Raw genomic sequence first — 20,398 nt, forward strand, 5'->3', positions numbered from 1 at the left:
CACCTTTTTAGGACCCTTAGGTTTATTTGGACATTCTTTTGCAAAATGCCCAGACCGGGCGCAATATAAACACAAATTCAATTTCCGTCTTCTATCCTTTTCCTCTATAGTCAAAGGTCCTTTTATTGTTCCTATTTGCATAGGTTCAACCTCTGTTGACTTTGAGTCAGATTCTTTCTTGTCCTGTTTAAACACTGTAAACCGTGGCTCATAACGTGATTTATCACCCTTTCGTTCCCCCAAACGATGATCTAATTTTACCACTAGATCCACAAACTCGGAGTAATCATCTGGGAGATCTACAATGTGCGCCAAGGCGTCCTTTAATCGTCACGCAAACCCCTATAAAATAATGAGGTGCGCTTTTCTTCTGGCCACTGAGTCTCAGTTAACAATCTATTAAAAGCTGTGACATAGGTTAACAAATCTGATTTACCTTGTTTCAAATTTAAAAGTTCGTTATCACTGGCCTGAATGTATGTATGTCGTGCAAACAATTTGGTCATAGTATCTTTAAACTGAGGCCAGTTATGCAGAGTTGGGTCATTCCTGTTGATATAGGGTATAGACCAAATGGCCGCTGTACCTCCTAAATAAGAAAGTACAAAAGCCCCCTTGGTTGCATCATTGGGAAATAACTGCGGTTTGCAAATAAAATGTAACTGGCATTGACTGATAAATACGTTAAACTTCTTACTATCTCCAAAGAAACTCTCTGGAGCAGATAGTGGAACTACATTAGGAACTGACACCGTAACTTGTACTGGAGGTGCATTAGAGTCTGAATCCAAACCGCCCCTAAAAGATTTAGTCTTTTTATCTGACTCAAAAGATCTTGGTACAGAAGGTGCAAAGGGTACATCCCATAAGGACTCTCTAGGCTTATAACGAACTACTTCTTGTCGCAACACCACATTTTCCTGCTTTAACTTATTAATTTCTAATTGCATCTTCTGCATCATATCAGTGATCGTGTGACCCCTTTCTACATCTTCATCCAAGGCCTGAGCCATTGCGCGACTATCGATTCCTTCGTCTTCCAAATCCATGTCTCTCAAGACCCCTTAGGTTTAGTAAAGGCTTGCGCTTCTGTCAAACCTTCACTCACCTGAAGTCCGGGGTGTCACTTTGAGAGACGTGAAGATTTTTCTCGGCTGCCCCCAAGAGCTTACCTCCAGCAAACCAACTACAAATTGCGGCTTACTGAATGCAAACGCTTAAGGGAAGGGGGAAGTGGACAAAATAATAAATAGAGAGAGAGAGAAACACGCCACTCTTCTACTGCGCTGTGAGGGTTCAGTCGCCTCAGGTGGTCTCTTTTCTCTGGACAGCAAGATACAAAATAAACATTCATAAGTGTTTGGAGTTTAAAATAAAGTACTTAGTTTGCAACTACTAATCACCTATGATAACATTCGTTTACCACTTAATTCTGGTCTTACATCTGCCAGAACGTCACCTGGTAAATATGCAGACTTTTCTATGTGTTGAATAACACTGTTCTCTGTAACATATGCAGACACACTTAACCCTAACTCTAACAACTCTGAAGATATATAGATATATATATGTATTCCAAAACTCTGATTACCAAGATGAGGAAAACTGTATACACAAATTGTCTTTGTTTTTTCTGTTTCCTTACAGTCCTTTTATGTCCTCTTTCAGGTTTTTTAAAAGAAGTTCTTGCCTGGCTGAGGAAGGAGTTTGCAAAGATAAGTATTGTTCTTTCTCTCCACGTTGGTATAAAGAAATAATGAGAACTTACTTGGTTTGTCTTCGTGTATTTGCGCAAAACACTAACTCACTGTCTTTATTCTTCTTTTCCAGGTCGTGGCTCCTTTAAGAACCGAAGCTAGGTTGCTGTATGCTGGGTTTCCTGTTTGCTGCCGAGGGGGAAGACAAGCGGGTGAGGCCTGGAACTTGACTCCTGGATCCGGAAGCAGGAAGAAGCTGAATGAAGGCGATCCATGCACGGGAGCTCCAGAGGAAGACGAGATGACTTCAGACTTCAGGTAAGCGGGTAGCATAGGACGAGCGCAAGCAGCGTTTCACGCTTGCAGTGGGTTTAAATAGTTTCTAGACTGGGTGGGGTTCCTGGCACACAGCGTACACATGCCGTGAGGTTACCGGAGCATGCACCAAGGGTTTCACGTGTAATTACAATTGAGCAGATGCATATGTTTATCCTAAGCCCCGTGTCAACTGCCATAAGGGTAACGTGATGTTTTACAGTTCAGTTATGTGCAGCAACACGTGCATAATTACAAAACGGAACAGAAACAATGTCATTTGGCAACAGCATGTGCAGCACCACGTGTATTATTACAAAACGGAATAGAAACAATGTCATTTTGGCAATTTACAAATGCAGAGGCATACCAATGAGTCAAATAAATAGAAATAAAAGCAACAAAAGGCAGAAACAATAAAAATATAAAGAGATACAATTATAACTCAGCATTTACATGAGATTGAGCATGATCCTGACGGCAGACCCTAACACTGAGCACACACACAACACCTTTGCATGATGAGTGTGCAACTCCGACTGCCTACACAGCGCTGCCACGCCTTCCAGGACCTGTCACAACCACCAGGTCATGTCCCTCCTACTCCCCACCGGATCTGTACCCCTGCAAGTCCATGGGAGTGGGACTCAAGGCTTCCGCATGTAGTATGCTTTCGTCGTGAGGCACAGGGCACAGGTATCATCTTTCAGTGTGTCAATCTACAATGTGTCCAGGACCCCCCTATCCACCATCACATGCGCACTCGCCCTCATCATCAACTAGTATGCCATTGACAGCCAGGCGCTCCTCACCCTCACCAAGGACGCAGACATTTCCAGTTCCAATATTCAAGATTGCATGGGATCCATAGATGAATGGCAGAACAGCAGCCACCTGAGGCTGGACTTGTACAGGACCGAGGTCAACATCTGAGGATTGTCCCCTTACAGCTGGCTCAACAGCTGGCCACCCACAGAGGCCCTGCACAGGCACCCAGTGTCCACACACACAAGATGTTGTGCATCATGGATTGCTTGCTCTAATTTGCCATGGTAATCACCAGCATCTGTACCACACAGTGCAACACCCTCAGCATTATGCACATGATCCCCAGATAGATCCACTCCAAGGTAAGATGGACCATCCCCCAGATCCACGACAACATCCGTGTCAAATACTGCCCTGCCCTCTACGGAGCAGCCACATCCAAAATCCAGGGACACTTGTCCACATCCAGGCTGCATCTGCACACATCAGCGTCAACATCCCGCACCCCAGCCACATCACTGTCCAGCAGAGATAGCTGCAATGGATCACTGTGTGCTGCAGGATGACCTTCAGACTCCTCACCCACACTCAGGAGGCAGGCCACAACCCTGACCCAAAACCAACCTTGTACCACTGTCATCCGAGACCCCGTAGTGCCATCTCCGTGCATCCAACCTTGACCTGGCCACCATTCTGCTGATCCACCGTACTCCTGCATGCAGGACATAGTTCTCCCACCTGGGAACACATACCTGGGACTCCCTCCCCGGGAACCTCCAAATGAGGCATGACCTCTACGCCTTAATGTTACTCTTCCAAATAGGTGTGTCCTCACAGTTTCCCTAGCACCCCCTCAGCAGCTTGAGGCCATCACAGGTGAGTATTGTGCTCCATGTCTGCATTGAATGATACATTGTGACCCATGTGTGTCCTGTACCAGACTCCGTTCCCAGGGTATGGATGTGTGGAGTTAGTTCAACACTCAGGCATAGTTTGACATTTACACACACACATATGTTGGTGAATAATGCCAAATGACAGCAACATCTCATGACAAACTTAAGTATTTATTTTTGGTGGGGTAAGTCTTTTGGTGGATGAAGTAAGGTGCTCTACTGGGTGCATAGAATCCAAAGTTCACAGGGGGAGATGGCATCCTTGTCAGTTGGAGTCATCAGAGTCCAGACCACAGTGTTGGTCATTATTGGTCAGACTGTGACCAGCAAGTCCATGTGGCAGAGAATGTCATTGGGTGAGGTGGTGCTGTTGCGCCAGAGGGCCAGGTGCCAGGCCAGGTGACCTGGGAGATGTGGATGGTCCGCTGACTCTCACGGTCTTTTCCGTGGACGACCCACCTTCCTCCGGGGACCCTCAGATGCAGGCCTTGATGATGTCTGTGATGCTCCATTGGAGGAATCCTCCTCCTCCCTCCCTGTGGCTGGTGCTGGTCTTCGCCTGGTGTCACAGGGAGGGTTGCCCATGTTGTCGGCAATCCGACGGAGTGAACGGCTCATGTCCGTTTGCACAGCCAGTCTTGCCTCCATCCATCCTTGGTGTTGTTGTTGACTGGCATGTTGCTCGGCCTGCAGGTTCTTAATCTCGTTGAGGGTCGCCACTACCTGGCTGATGCCCCTGGTGTCACGCCGGTATGTATCCAGGATGTGGTGCATGTGTGCTATACCGGTTCCCTCAGCTGGCTGGTCAGGTTCTCGCCTCCGCCTGCCTCCACTCCCACCACCCCTGCCCACACGAGCCGGGCCTGCCGTTGTGGGCACATCGGGTCTACAGGACCCCTGAGGGATGGCATTAGCGTGGTCGTCTGCCTCCTCCTGGGTGCCCGGAGAACCTTGTCCCTCCTGGTCAGACTGGCTGTGTTCGGTGCGAGCAGGGCTCCTGGGTGTCTCCTGGGATGTGGCAGGAATGGGGGTGGTGGTTGGCACAGATGTACCTGACGCAGGTGCTGCAGGGGCTTGGGCACCAGAGGGGCCAGGTTGGTCGGGGTCATCCACGGAGTGGTGAGAGTCATCGCTGCCGGTGGGGTCATCTTCACGCTGAGCCTGGGACTGTGATTGTTCCCCCCCATAGTTGGGGGGAGGTCGATGACGTTGCTCTGTGTGTGAGAGAGAGACAATGTTAATGCTGTTTCATGCCACATCCATGTTTCATACATATTCAAGTAGTCACAGTTCCTCCAGGTGGTTGGATGTGCCTGGCATTCCTCTCAATGTCCACTTGGGGATGGGTATGTTGCGGGGGACAGATTGGTATGTGCTCCTGAGTGTTTGCCAGTAGTTTTTTTGCTGGGATGCTTATTTGGCTATGGATTGGTCTTGTTGTGTCACATGTCATTTGTGAGAGTGGGTAAATCCGTTGCCTGCCCCGGGGGTGTGTGCTTGTGTGAGGGGGTGTGTGTGACCAGGCCTGCTGTTGTGTGTAGTGTGATTTGTCATTAGGTCTCTCAGGTGATGTGTCTGTCCCCTCATGGTGCATGCTGGCATGAAAGTGTGTGTGAGTTCCTGTGCTGGGTATGTGAGCTAGTGGAGTTGTTGTTTGAGTGTACAGTGGTCACAGGAGGGCCTTGTGCCTTGTGCCTTGTGCTGCCTACAGCAGGGCCAGGTGTCAGCTACCTTGTCATTACTTTGCCAGTCCCTGTGCATTGGGCATGGTGCATGGGTATGTAACTAGGCCATATGAGCTGTGGGCATTGGTGTCTGGTTCTGAGTTGCACAATGTGTTGTGTGAGCCCCACCCTCCCAGAATCCCGGACATCCAGTCTTGGGTTTGTGGTTGGTGTGGCCTGGGACATGGCATGGCCTTTATTTGTGAATGGGGCATGGAGACGTTAGTGGCATGAGCGTGGTTTTTAGGGTGTGGTTGTGTGCGGTGAGGGCTTGGGGGTAGGTGCGTGCATTTGTTGTAGTTGGGGTGTGGATGCCATTTCCCCCATGTTACGTGAGTTGTTTGTGTACTCACCAGGCTCTGCGACTCCTTCGACTCCGTGTACTCCCACCGGCGGAAGCGTGGCCATCACCTTCTCCTCCCAGGGATGGTAATGTATGGGTCTGCGGGGCAGCCCGCCTCCAGTGGTGTTACTCTGGGCGTATTCCTCATTCATCTTCCTCTTGACTGCCCTGCGCAGATCGTACCACCTGGCTTGGCATTCATGCCTGGTCCTTCGAATGGGCGCAACAGCTTTCACCTTATCGACGATCCTCTGCCACCGGCTGGTTTTTTGGGCTATGCTGGTCTGTCTGACCAATGTTCCAAACAGCTGTGGCTCGACTCTGATGACTTCGTTGACAAGGAGCTCCAGCTCCACCGTAGTGAACTTTGGATTCTTGTCAGTGGGCATGGTGTGGGTGTGGATGGTTGTGGGTGTGTGGGTGTGAATGTGAGGGTGTGTGTGTGAAGGTGAAGAGGGGGTGTTTGTGAAGGAGTTTGTGTGAAGGTGTGTAACTGAAGGTGTAGTTTAGGTGTGAGTAAGGTGCGAGTAAGGTGCAGTTGTTTGTCTGTGGTGTCTGTGAGCAGTGGGTCTGTTGCAATGGCTCATGGGTTGTGTGTGTGGGCCCTTTTTATTGGTCCAATGTTTGGGTGGGGCTGTGTTTGAATTTGTGGTGGGTGTGTTATAAGAGGTGGTTGTGATTTGGTCCTCTGTTTGGCAGTTTGGATGTGGCAGGTCAGTCATAGAGATGTATTTTGTCATGCTGACGTGTTTTGTGGTGTTGTGTGAGTCGAATTGACCCTCCTTGTGCTGTTTTACTGTGTCCTGGTTCTGTACGAGTCTTTTTCGCGTAGGTACGGTCCGTATATACGCGATGCTGGGTGAGGGTGCTGGGGTACGGTGTTGGGGTGCGGCGTATACAGGTGCGGGCTGTGCTACGGTGTTGGGGTACGGTGCGTACAGGTGCGGGGCTGTGCTACGGTGTTGGGGTGCGGCGCTTACAGGTGCGAGCTGTGCTACGGTGTTGTGGTGCGGCGCGTACAGGTGCGGGCTGTGCTATGGTGTTGGGGTGCGGCGCATACAGGTGCGGGCTGTGCTACGGTGTTGGGGTACAGTGCGTACAGGTGCGGGGCTGTGCTACGGTGTTGGGGTGCGGCACGTACAGCTGCGGGCTGTGCTACGGTGTTGGGGTGCGGCACGTACAAGTGCGGGCTGTGCTACGGTGTTGGGATGCGGTGCATACAGGTGCAGGCTGTGCTACGGTGTTGGTGTACGGTGCGTATAGGTGCGGGGCTGTGCTACGGTGTTGGGGTGCAGCGCGTACAGGTGCGGGGCTGTGCTACGGTGTTGGGGTGCGGCGCATACAGGTACAGGCTGTGCTACGGTATTGGGGTGTAGCGCGTACAGGTGCGGGCTGTGCTACGGTGTTGGGGTGCGGCGCATACAGGTGCGGGGCTGTACTACGGTGTTGGGGTGCGGCGCGTACAGGTACGGGCTGGGCTACGGTGTTGGGGTACGGTGCGGAGGGGGTACGGTGCTGACATACGGGGGTATGGTGCTGACATGTGCGGGGTGAGGGGGGCTGTACGACTCGTATTCGGGAACAAGTTTACCCGTGTACATGTAGGCTACAGCGTTCGCTCCGTACGGGGCCTTTTACATGCGGTTGTGTATTCAGACGGGCGGTACGGATCGTACTTGCGCGCTCGGACTTCTGTTTTACGATTTGCACGTAAAAATGTCCGGCTCCCTATCGGACACTTTTCCCGACGCTATTCGGACGTAAAATTTTACGGCTCCCCCTCGGACCATTTTACCGACGCAATTTGCATGTATTTTTCACGTACGAATCGTACTTCGCAGTTTGTACGGTACTTGTACGATTCGTACGTAAAAATATACGAATACGAGTCGGACGGTAAATTTTTTTAACGGATCGGAATCGGCACCTAAATTGGTAAACTCAAATTTAGCAATTTCCTAATTTCCTATTTTTGCGAATATCATGGTTTTTCGCGAATTTGGGTTCATGCATTGGAAGTACCTAATTTGCGGGCTCTACCATGCTTATTTTGCGATTCGCTAAATTTGCGAGCACAATTTGGCTTGATGCATATGCCTGGTAGTGCTTTGTTTCGCAATGTTTTTTCTTTCCCTACTATACTTCCATGTAATACCTCTTAACCCCTTCAGCGCGGCGCGGATTACCACACCGTGCTGAAGGTTCTGTGCGCGGGCGGGGCCGTGACGGAGCGGTTCCGTCATGCGCACAGCGCAACCGACGCGCATGACGGAACCGCTCCGTCACTCGCATCGATGTGGTTAACAACTGAAAGCACACAGTTATTGTGTTGGTGGTAATTCTCAGCATGAATGTATGGTTCAGTACCTGCATAGTGTAAGTATATTATCAGTAGAAATTAGCCGGTAAGGGGTTTTGATGTGATTCATGATTAAAATAAATAGTTTTCTTATCATATGAAATGTTTTTTCAACAATATGTTGAGCATATTGTTTCTGTGCAAGTTTATTAAATTTTTCCTTATGAAAGGAAGTGTTTGGAGCAGATTTATGAGAATATGATTTTAGAATGCTTAGTCTAATATTGTCAAAGTGTACATTATTTACAAGCGGCAGCATTTTTGTTAGTGGATTGACTGACTGTTACTTTTGCTGTGTTTGGCAAAAGCTTTCTAGTAACCATTCTGCTATTAATCTTAGGCTGGTTATAAACAGTGGTAACATTTTTTATACTACTAGAATTTGTTTAGTTTTTCTGTACACGTTCTCCTCCTACCTCTTCCTTTTGTTTTTCGCTTATGTCTCTCCTGTAAAATGTATGTTTTTGCTTCAGCAGGTGTTGTTTCATAGGCATTGGGTTAAACGCCAGTAAATCTATTGTATAAAAGACATAAAAAAGGAATATTTTCAGTATTGATGGCCCAAATACATGTGGAAGCATTTATCATTTGTTTTACCGGTGATTTGTTTTTGTAACAGTAGTACTTAAAAAAATATACCTGTTCTATGTTGTTGAAATATGTAGATAAGGAGGTCTAATGTTCAATTTATGTTCCATCTCTTTGAATAAGAAATAGAGCTCTAATGCTTTCCAACAGTCGTCAGAGTTGCAATGGTTGTAGCTTTTCTTAGGTAGTGTTAGGGTTTGTTTGTTAGCCCACAGAGAGTTATAGACCAATTAAATGTAGCTTTACTTCTGAGTGCGATTTGTTATCTTTATTTCTATTTGTTGTCAAGATCGCCTCCCACAATTGTGACAGATAGGTACACATGAATAAGATATGCTAGCCTTTCCCCTTTTCCCTCTTGGGCACATCTAAAACATATTTTAGGGATGGATGGATACATTTTATGGATTACCCACTGAGTATAGTATGATGCCCACCATGATAAAAAGCTCAATCTTTAAATGTTAGCTTCTCTAAGGGACTTATAACCTAGCATCAAGATAGGTTTCCTTTCTACAGCTCACAGCTGGCATCCTGTCTCCTGTTTTATCTTTCTCAGATGATATTCAATCAGCGAAGAATTTGTGTTTTTCTGAAGGTACCAATACCAATTCCCTATCCCCATCAGTTGAGATTTATACCATAATTTTATAAAAGCATCTGTGGAGTGGCTCATTTCTTGCAAGAAGCTACTCATAAAACCTTTAATCTGAACAAAGCTATGGCACAGCTTCTTGTGATCCATACCCACCCGTGGCTGTATTTCTTCCCAGTTTGCGATCCGGGTCCCTAAATAAAAATCACCCAACATCCAATACCCTAGAGAATGACATATTCTACATATCTTTTTTGATAAAACCAGTCCTAACCCCTGACATTCCTGCAGTCTTAACATACAATGACACAACAGGACTTGTCTAGCTTTAAAAACCTTTCACTATTCAATGCATTTTGCCTAGCACCTTATATCTAGTTCTTTTCGGCAATCGTGCCATCTTTAAGAAAACTGGAAGGTTGCCTCCACTCTCCTGCACCATCCTCTCAATAAAAAAGATGTCGAACCCTCCCTCAGCTGTGCCCATTCTAACCACAGTATCCAGCTATGTAGCCTGGCAATACACAAGAAAATCAGGAATAGCAAGGCCACCTTGTTCCTTGCCAAGTTGAAGGATTGAGCAACTCACTCTTGAATTCTTTCCCTTCCATACAAATTTTATTATGAGTGAGTCCATCTGTTTAACAAATACCTTATTAACCTTAGTTAGGAAGGTTAGCCAATAGAAACAAAAACAAAGGCAAAATAGAAATTTGTATTAATTACACTCTCCCGATTAATGTAAGAGGCAGCAACGACCATCTATTCAAAAAGCCTTTCACCTTCTTCAGCATCTTATCACAGTTCAACTTAAACAGGTCACTATATTTATTGGTCACATAGATTCCAATTGAGAAGGCTTACTGGGCAATAGGAATTTGTGCTTGTGGGATTTGTATCTTTTTTTTTTAGAAACCTTACCACTACTGATTCTTTAAAAGTAGAAGAAATGTCCAACCCACCTCCTATTTCATTAAATAATTGCACCAGATGCGGTAATAATTCCTTCTGGAATATTTTGTAAACCTCCGCTGGGATTCCATCTGTGACAGTCGCCTTAGAATTTGGAATCTTTTGCAGTGCTGGAGCAGCCTCCCTGAGCAAGATAGCCTCCTGCAATGTCTCTACCTGCATCACAGTCTAACATGGGAGCCGGATCTGCCCATAAAATTCCTCAAGACTAGATCTAGCAACTGTATTCAGTTTCCCGTAGATATTTTCCTAATACTGCAAAACAATCTGCACAATTTTATGATCATCCTTCTGACCCACATTTGAGTTTGGATCTTTCATTTCCCCAATAGGCAACACATCTTGCTCAAGGCATGCTGACAAAACCAACAGCCTGCCCACCAGCTGACTCTCTTCATATTCTTTCTGCTGTAAAGTTCTTGCATTATTAATTCCCTCAAGAACCAAAAAATCCTTCAGCTTTTGCTTAGCCTGATTGAATCTTTCTTTTCCCTTTGCTCTCGCATCTACCCTCCCCCTGGCTAGTACATCCTGCGCCTTATTGAGACTACTTTGCAATTTATTAAATTGAGCTTTCTGTGCTCCACTCTGAGCTGACTTGTATGCAATCACCTGACTTTTAGATGCAGCTTTGAAAGATTCCCATGTCACAAAGGGTGAGGCAGAACCTTGACTTATTTTTAAAAAAACTCGAACACAATTACGTGTGACATCTACCTAACGTGTTCTATCAAATTGCCATTGTGGCCTCTGGGTATTCGATTCTTCCACTTCTATTGTGACACCAACTACTAAATAGACTAGTTGTGAGACTTTATTATAATAACTAGAAAAACATATAAATTGACCTGATCAGGATGGTCCGAGCGCCACGGATCCACCAGACTCAAGTTAAATTTCATCGAATCAAGAACATGGGCAGGTTTGGGCTCCAACTGTGTGTTTGTTCTATTTTAGGAATCCCATTTGAGGTCCTGTATAAAATTAAACTCTCCTCACCATATTATGAGCCCCTCACCTCCAGTGCAACAACAAACAATTCCCTCATGGGGGTATCTTCACCTTGTATCGGGCCATAATAAAATTAAGAATAGTAAAGGAGACTGCTTGAACCCCGAACTTTATGTTTATTTCAGGTTGTGTTCTTCAATATTTGACAGTGACAAAATTGAAAGTGTTCTACTGTAAATGCAGGAAAGCTTGAAAAAACCTGAAGACATATTAACAAGACAGTATCAGCATTCCATATAGATCATAGAATGTCTTCCATTTGAAAATCAAATATTACAACTCAGCAGTGTATCGTCTAGATGGGTGTAGTAATTAAGTCAGGATCCAAGAGGTGGTTTCATGTAGATTTATTGAGGTTGGATACAAGATGTAGTTCAGATGAAGTAATCCAGTATTAAACAGGTGAATAACCCCAATGTAGCCCCACCAGGAGCAACCTTCCAGGTGCTCAGCCCATCTCCAACTGTCCATTCCCACTCCCAACATTCCATGCAGCATCACACTGTGAGCATTCCATTGGCACATCTTAACCATACCAGACTAGGATACTACACATACACAACCAGGATACTACATATCCTCCTTTGTTCCAACAAAAACAAAAAAGAACGCCAAAATCTAGAATGATAAGAGAGAAAAAGAACAGAAGCTAGACACTGAAACAAGAAGACCGGAAAGCACGAGAAAATAGAGGAAGAATATACTGAAAGAATATTTTTCTGCCACTTGATCAACATGCTTTGATGTCGCTGCGCTGAGTGTACGAGTTTGAGTTATGCTTATCAACTTTGTCTTATCTGATCTGTTCTACAATAACGCTGCCCAGACAAAACTACACCGTCTTTTTCAACTCATTTGTGGCTGTGGAAGGAAGAATGGAGTCAGGTTACAAGACGGGTGTCTGTTGGGGCAGAGATGGGTGAGACATTCATGGTATTTGAAGCATAGCGTGTGGGGCATTTTTCATCAAAAATAATACATTGTGTTGTATTATTCTCGCTCATCTTCTTTCAGTATATTCTTCCTCTATTTTCTCGTGCTTTCCGGTCTTCTTGTTTCAATCATTCTTTTTGTGGTCACTTGAAAACACCAGCATCAAACAAAACGTTGAAGAAAGTCAGGCTTACCCTCACTTGAGAGCACAGCATAGGCTTACTCTCTCTTGAGAGCACAGCACGTGACACAAGCGTTGTTGAGTGTCAGGCATGGACTGCACAAATCAGACTTGAGCTGAAGTCGAGACTGGAACTGGCAATGAAGAGTTGAGGGTGACCGTTGTAGTGGTCACTGGTGGGGCTGACGTGTTGCCAGTAGATAAGTAGGTGCAGCTGTAGACAGAGGAGTTGCTTTATCTTCAGAGTAGGTACTCTTAATGTCTTCAGAGGTAGCAGGTTCTTAGTTTCAATTCGTCGCCAATAAAATTGTGATAATGAAGTCAGGATCCAAGAGGTGGTTTCATGTAGATTTATTGAGGTTGGATACAAGATGTAGTTCAGATGAAGTAATCCAGTATTAAACAGGTGAATAACCCCAATGTAGCCCCACCAGGAGCAACCTTCCAGGTGCTCAGCCCATCTCCAACTGTCCATTCCCACTCCCAACATTCCATGCAGCATCACATTGTGAGCATTCCATTGGCACATCTTAACCATACCAGACTAGGATACTACACATACCAAACCAGGATACTACAATGGGGTTCATTTGATAGCCAATGGAAACCTTATTGTCCTTCCACCCTAAGTGATGACATCCACCATATTTAAGTTTAACACTGGAAAACAACCAAAAGCTCTTTTAAGAGCCATCCTATATTATGTGTAACTGATTAATTGTATTACTCCTATTTTTTCTATTTTTCAAGTATTGCAGTACTTCCTAGATACTACTGTTAAAATGTGGTACATCATAATTTTCTTTTGGAAGCTGGAAATGTATGAAACTAAATTTGCTTACCACTACACAGTTTCCTGTAGTGGCTACTTTATTACTATGATGTGCATCATAAGTAATCATTGACATTTTACATTCAAACACACAACAGAGTCAAACTGAAATGTAATCAAGATGCATGTCTTTGCATTTTGGAAAAGCTTCCATTATACAGTCTGTTGGACCTAGAGTCCTAGGGTAGCTTGGCTCAGGTAGAAAGGCTTACTCCAGAGTTACATGTCGTGCTTGCATCACACTCACTTCACACTCCAGCGCTCCACCACTAAAAATGACGCTACACCAAATACTTAGAAAAGGTAGATACGTTTTATCTTTCCTTATCAGGTGAAGTTAATCAATTCTTATCCAATACATTTCAGATTCAAAACATATCATTTTGTCCAAATTAGCAGTACTTTTCTACTTCAGACCGGCAAGAACTTAAGCGCGCCCCTTGGTGATTCGATCCAGCGCAGTAAACTCAATAGCGCGTTGAACAAAGTCACCAAACGAAGCGCTCCACATAACATTCACATTGCACTGGAAATCAGGTGATTACTTTAAGCGCTGTACCTAACATTCACATTGCACTGGAAATCAGGTGATTACTTTAAGCGCTGTACCTAACATTCACATTGCACTGGAAATCAGGTGATTACTTTAAGCGCTGTACCTAACATTCACATTACATTGGAAATCAGGTCAACAAATTAAGCACTGCACTGCATGGAGAGTTCCCAATGTGCTTCTAATTAGGTCATTATATTAAGCGCTATACTTGAAACTCACAAAGCGCTAGAAATCGGGTTGTTACCTTAAGCGCTATACTTGGCACTCACAATGCTCTAATACTTTGATGCATAATATACTCTTGTATCCGCTCACGACACATAGCGGGTCTTTACAGTATAAATCATGGATTTCCTGTGAAGCAGGAGATCGGGTCTGTCAGGATGCAAACTGGCACTCGTTTATCACACTCCGGAATACCCTCAAAATGCCCGGCTTACTATTAAAGTACCACGTCTTCCTCAGTAGATTCTTGGAGTGATCAGGAGCCGAGTTCTGTTTGCTGGGGGCAGTGGGGGGCTCAACATGCCCCGGGAGGGATCTCCCTGGGGGGAGGGGCGAATCCAGGGCCACTCCGGCCTTCCGCCCTCCTCCCCCAAGGGTTTCCCTAATTACGGACCTCTTGTGGGATTCTCCAGGGGGCTGAGGACTCGCTCCTCAGAGCCCCACTCATCGGCATGCTCCACTCTCTGATGGTGTCCTGGGGGGTGGCAACGCTGACGTGGAGCTGTTCCTGGGCCCCACAACGATCCCTAAGGCTAGGCGCTCACACTCCCAGTGACTGCCGGAAGGCGCGCCCGCAGCCGCCAGAAGCAGCGCGGCCTGCGGGGGCACGGCCTCCTCACACAATCGGCATCGGCGGGGGCGGCGCTCCACAGTCCGCCCCCTGCATGTGATCGGAGGATCGTGGCTTCAAGGCCTGATGCAGCCTTCTACTCAGGGGCGCGGCCTTCTCCCACTGTCGGGCCGCGGCGGGGGCGGCGCTCCACAGTCCGCCCCCTGCATGTGATCTGGGTGATGCAGGCTTCCCTTCCCCTGCGGTGGCTTCCTCTCACTCCTGGCTATGCCGCGCGATCGTATCCGGGCACTATGGGGCCATAGTCTTCCTCACGGCCCCCCCAGGTGACAGTAGGACGATCTTCTAACCCCTGCGCTGCGGCGGTGAGTGATCCCTGACGGGGTCTCAGTACAGGGGTGGCCAAAATTAAGGGGGGTGCACTGCACTTCCCTTGGTGATTCGATCCAGCGCAGTAAACTCAATAGCGCATTGAACAAAGTCACCAAACGAAGCGCTCCACATAACATTCACATTGCACTGGAAATCAGGTGATTACTTTAAGCGCTGTACCTAACATTCACATTGCACTGGAAATCAGGTGATTACTTTAAGCGCTGTACCTAACATTCACATTGCACTGGAAATCAGGTGATTACTTTAAGCGCTGTACCTAACATTCACATTGCACTGGAAATCAGGTCAACAAATTAAGCACTGCACTGCATGGAGAGTTCCCAATGTGCTTCTAATTAGGTCATTATATTAAGCGCTATACTTGAAACTCACAAAGCGCTGGAAATCGGGTTGTTACCTTAAGCGCTATACTTGGCACTCACAATGCTCTAATACTTTGATGCATAATATTCTCTTGTATCCGCTCACGACACATAGCGGGTCTTTACAGTATAAATCATGGATTTCCTGTGAAGCAGGAGATCGGGTCTGTCAGGATGCAAACTGGCACTCGTTTATCACACTCCGGAATACCCCCAAAATGCCCGGCTTACTATTAAAGTACCACGTCTTCCTCAGTAGATTCTTGGAGTGATCAGGAGCCGAGTTCTGTTTGCTGGGGGCAGTGGGGGGCTCAACATGCCCCGGGAGGGATCTCCCTGGGGGGAGGGGCGAGTCCAGGGCCACTCCGGCCTTCCGCCCTCCTCCCCCAAGGGTTTCCCTAATTACGGACCTCTTGTGGGATTCACCAGGGGGCTGAGGACTCGCTCCTCAGAGCCCCACTCATCGGCATGCTCCACTCTCTGATGGTGTCCTGGGGGGTGGCAACGCTGACGTGGAGCCGTTCCTGGGCCCCACAACGATCCCTAAGGCTAGGCGCTCACACTCCCAGTGACTGCCGGAAGGCGCGCCCGCAGCCGCCAGAAGCAGCGCGGCCTGCGGGGGCACGGCCTCCTCACACAATCGGCATCGGCGGGGGCGGCGCTCCACAGTCCGCCCCCTGCATGTGATCGGAGGATCGTGGCTTCAAGGCCTGATGCAGCCTTCTACTGAGGGGCGCGGCCTTCTCCCACTGTCGGGCCGCGGCGGGGGCGGCACTCCACAGTCCGCCCCCTGCATGTGATCTGGGTGATGCAGGCTTCCCTTCCCCTGCGGTGGCTTCCTCTCACTCCTGGCTATGCCGCGCGATCGTATCCGGGCACTATGGGGCCATAGTCTTCCTCACGGCCCCCCCAGGTGACAGTAGGACGATCTTCTAACCCCTGGGCTGCGGCGGTGAGTGATTCCTGACGGGGTCTCAGTACAGGGGTGGCCAAAATTAAGGGGGGTGCACTGCACTCAGGGCAATCGAATTGGTCCGCCAATTTCCTGGGACTATGGCGAAGATCACCTTCCCGTTCAGTCAAGAGCTGTGATCAGTCATTAATCCTAGATTACTCCAGCGTTCCAGGCAATGACAGGGCTGTAGAGGGTGTGGCCCAGGATGGTGGCTCTTTACCCTGTCTCCCTCAGGGGTCCTGACTGAACAAGAGCGCATAGGGTTAATGTGACCCCAGAGTCAGTGGCCGGGGGCAGGGTCAGGTCAAGAGGTCAAGGGTGGTATCAGTTGAGGGGTAAGAAAAAGCAGACCCTAAGAACAGTCAATTTCCCTCTCTAGCGCATCCACCTCCCCACTCAGGTGCCTTACTCCTGACTACCTCACAGCACACCTTCTTCCTCTAAAATGGCTGACGCACCTCACCTCTATTTATAACCTGGGCCCTGACTGGCCAGAGTGGTCCAGAAGGTTCTGGAACCCCTCATGACAGTCTATGGCCCAGGTTCTGAGGTGACAGTTTAGTCCACCATTTTGTGAAGGAACTCTCTCCCTCCCTCCATTTTAGTGAAGCACCTTGCGCCTCATCCTCAGTTAGTGAAAGTGGGGCACCCAGAGCCTCTACGTCAACACTAAAAAAAACGAATGGACAGAAAAATTAGAGGGCAAAAGGGTGAAAAGAAGAAAAAAATGAGGAGGGGATAGCCAAGGGCTGGCAGGTCTAACACAGTCATATTGTGTTTTGCCGTCACAATGTACCACAGTGGTACTGCACTACTATTGCAGTATACTGCGGCATCAGATATCACTACGTTTTGTGGCTAATAACTTAAAAACTAATCCATGCAGCCATTTTATTGCACCATGCAACACAGAAGTCTATGAAAAATACATTGGTGGAAAAACCTGTTTTGAACGCCCCTTTTTTCTTTGCACTGCCTTAACAAATCACCATGCAACTTTACATCACCCGACAATGTAAAAAGTCACAGGCCTGGAAATTTTCACGGAGATTCATCAAGCGGGGGCAAAGTTATTAGCAAGCAAAAATCAGAGGAATTCCTATCTTGATTTCCAAAAAACAGCCAGCAGTGGTGTTTCTGGATGGCACCAGTTGAAATCCCAATCATATAGTTCTCTTATGCCCACTCCTGGAGTTCTGACTTCCCACAAAACTCAATCCTTGATTAATGTTTTCACAATATTAGGAGGGCGACCTAATTTTCTTGTTCCCATTCAACTTTCCAGTTCAAATTTCATGTATCTGTAATCACTCATGTTTTTAATTACTTTCCATATTTCGTTTTCCAATTAATTTCCAGACATTGGTATCTTTTTCCATAAAGTTTTTTTATTAAGTATCCAATTGTATTACACTTAAAACAGACCCAGCTAACTTGTTTCATCTCTGATAGGGACTTAATCAGGGCCTAAACAATAAAAATACAAAAAAATCATCAATACTTTTCACTTATTAAAATCAACAACTCTGGTTCTTATTTTTGCATTGAATTTTCTAGATTGTTTAATTTTTTTAGGGTAATTTTTAATCTAACATAAGCCACTTCCATTTCAAGGACTGTATCGATAAAAATGTTTGTACCAACCTATGTCAGGTATACAGGCAAAGACATATACACCATCCACAAAAACTAAATTCATCTGTCTCTTCCTTAAACTAAAAGATACCAACTTTTTAAAGAGTGATCGTGCGTAATTCTAAACTAACACCTCTAGTACTCCTCAAATGCGCATACAAGAAGATCCCTTATTTACTCACAATTTGATTTTTCCTCCTTCTCAAAATTCTTCTTTTCCATTCATCCCCCATTTAAATGTCTGGGCTCTTATTGTCAAGAAAACAGTTTCATGTGTCCATATGCCTAGAGCCTTTCCATCATTTCCTCTTGTTTATTACATTATGTTTCTCTTTGTTTCTTTTTAACCTGCTTGATGCAGTCTCAGCAAGCTATCCCCTGATCAACTTCCAACACCTATAACAGAGTAAACCTACATTCCAGGCAGAACTAAAATTCCCCTTCTCTAATATCCTGAATCATTTCTCCAACACATCACTAAATTATACCAGCATCATCATATACAGTCACATGCAGCTACACACCATCCTTCAGGGACAGAGGTAGAAGTTGGATACCTGACCAACCGAAAGGGAACTATTTATGTATGGATTGTAATATGTGTAAAAAGGGTATAAGCAAATTGATGGACTTCTGTTACAATTCATAAAGAAAGTACTATGTGAATGATTTATGTGATTGTATGCAACTGTCAGAAAATCTATGTTGAGAGCACCATTAGGATGCTGAAATTAAGCATACAAGAGCCTCAAAGAGCCGTGAAGAAAGGGGACAGCAAAAACTCAATTTTGCAACATATGGGAGATGAACACCCCAATGTGACAGGTTTTACCTTCCATGGTATTCAAAGACTGAGCCCGAGGCTGAGAGGAGGAGATGGGGAACTGTCATTAAGATGAACAGAGGCCAAATGGATAGCTAGATTGAGGTTTGTAGAGAAGGGGCTGAATAGTGAACAGGAACTTCATTACTTCCTTCAAAAATGCACGGTATGGTACAGCACACCGGTTTGTATGTACAGAGCACTGCACACTAACAGTAAGGGAGGGTAAAGAGCTAAGGGCCAGGTGTATCAAAGGGTTTTACCCATTCTGTGTCTATAGGAAAATACGTTTATACATATGGTCCTAAATGACTTACGTTGAGTTTTGAAACTTTATAGGGAAGATAATGCAGTGCGTTATGTGCTAGCATAAATATATGAGATGGGGACAGGGCTTGATACATAGGACAAAGAATATGCTAATGGGAAACAGACTTTAGGACAAGGTACATCTCATATGAATAGGACAGGGGATATTCTTATAATAACAACAAGAAACCTGTTTTAAGATGGCAGTCACTCTTGAGTGTATTGAGACAGCCATTTTAAGATGGCGGCCACATATATGTATCATAAGCGGGGGTCAAGCAATTATAAAATCATTAGACTGAGGTAAATGCTCACTGTATGAAAGGAAGGGAGCGGTAGGGTAGAGCTTCAAGATATGTTAATGAGATTATGGAGGAGAAATATGTTAGGAAGAACTTTTAAGATGGCTGTCATTGAATAATGTATTGGCAGTCGGAACTCAGGGTAGTCTTAGGTTAATAACAAGAAACCCTTTATAAGATGGCAGCCACTCTTGAGTTTATCGAATTAGCCATGACAAGATGATGACCATGTATATGTATCGGATGCGTGGGTTCTGGCATTTATAAAATACAGCAAATATATAAATGCCTGGTATAGGCTTGAGATTCACACTCAGTTTATGAAAGGAAGGGAAAGATTGAGAGAAGCATCAGGATACTTGAAAGTGATTATGGAGGATGAATACAGCAGCAATAACTTTCAAGGTGGCTGCCATATAATAATGGATTAGCAGTCGAGACTCTGACAGGGCACAGCTGAAACGGTTAGTGAAATTCGAGGGATCTTTAAGAGGCGGGATGGGTGCAACTAAGACAAATCGATCAGTTAGGACTAGGACACACATGCCGAAAAGCTGCTCGAAAGGTAAGAGACCTTGGGAGATATGTGAGAGAACCACATGGAGAGGGACAAAGATCAGAAGGAGGAATTTGGAGTCTGAATGGACTCTATATGATTATGCTGGTATAATTTAATGATATGTTGGAGAAATGATTCAGGATATGAGAGAAGAGGAATTTTAGTTGTGCCCAGAATATAGATTTACTCTGTTGTACAGGTTTATTATTTATTTACTTATTTTAATGTTTTATAGAGCGCGAACAAGACCCGTGAGGGTATCACAGCGCTTTACAGGTTTAAGGGTGGTATACAAAGCGTTAGGAAGGGAGGGAAGAGTTGGGTAAGATGGGGGATACATTATACAAGAAAAAGCACGCAGTCTAAGGTCCCGGCTACAAGAGGGATACAAAGTAAAAAATAAGTAGACACTTATAAAAGAAGGCCCGCAGTCTCAACTCTTGGGTGCGAGGCCCAGGAGTGCAATAATAGGTATCCTCCGTAGAGCTGTG

This window comes from Triturus cristatus, chromosome 1_2, assembly GCF_964204655.1.
Source record: "Triturus cristatus chromosome 1_2, aTriCri1.1, whole genome shotgun sequence".
In the NCBI taxonomy this organism is placed as follows: domain Eukaryota; kingdom Metazoa; phylum Chordata; class Amphibia; order Caudata; family Salamandridae; genus Triturus; species Triturus cristatus.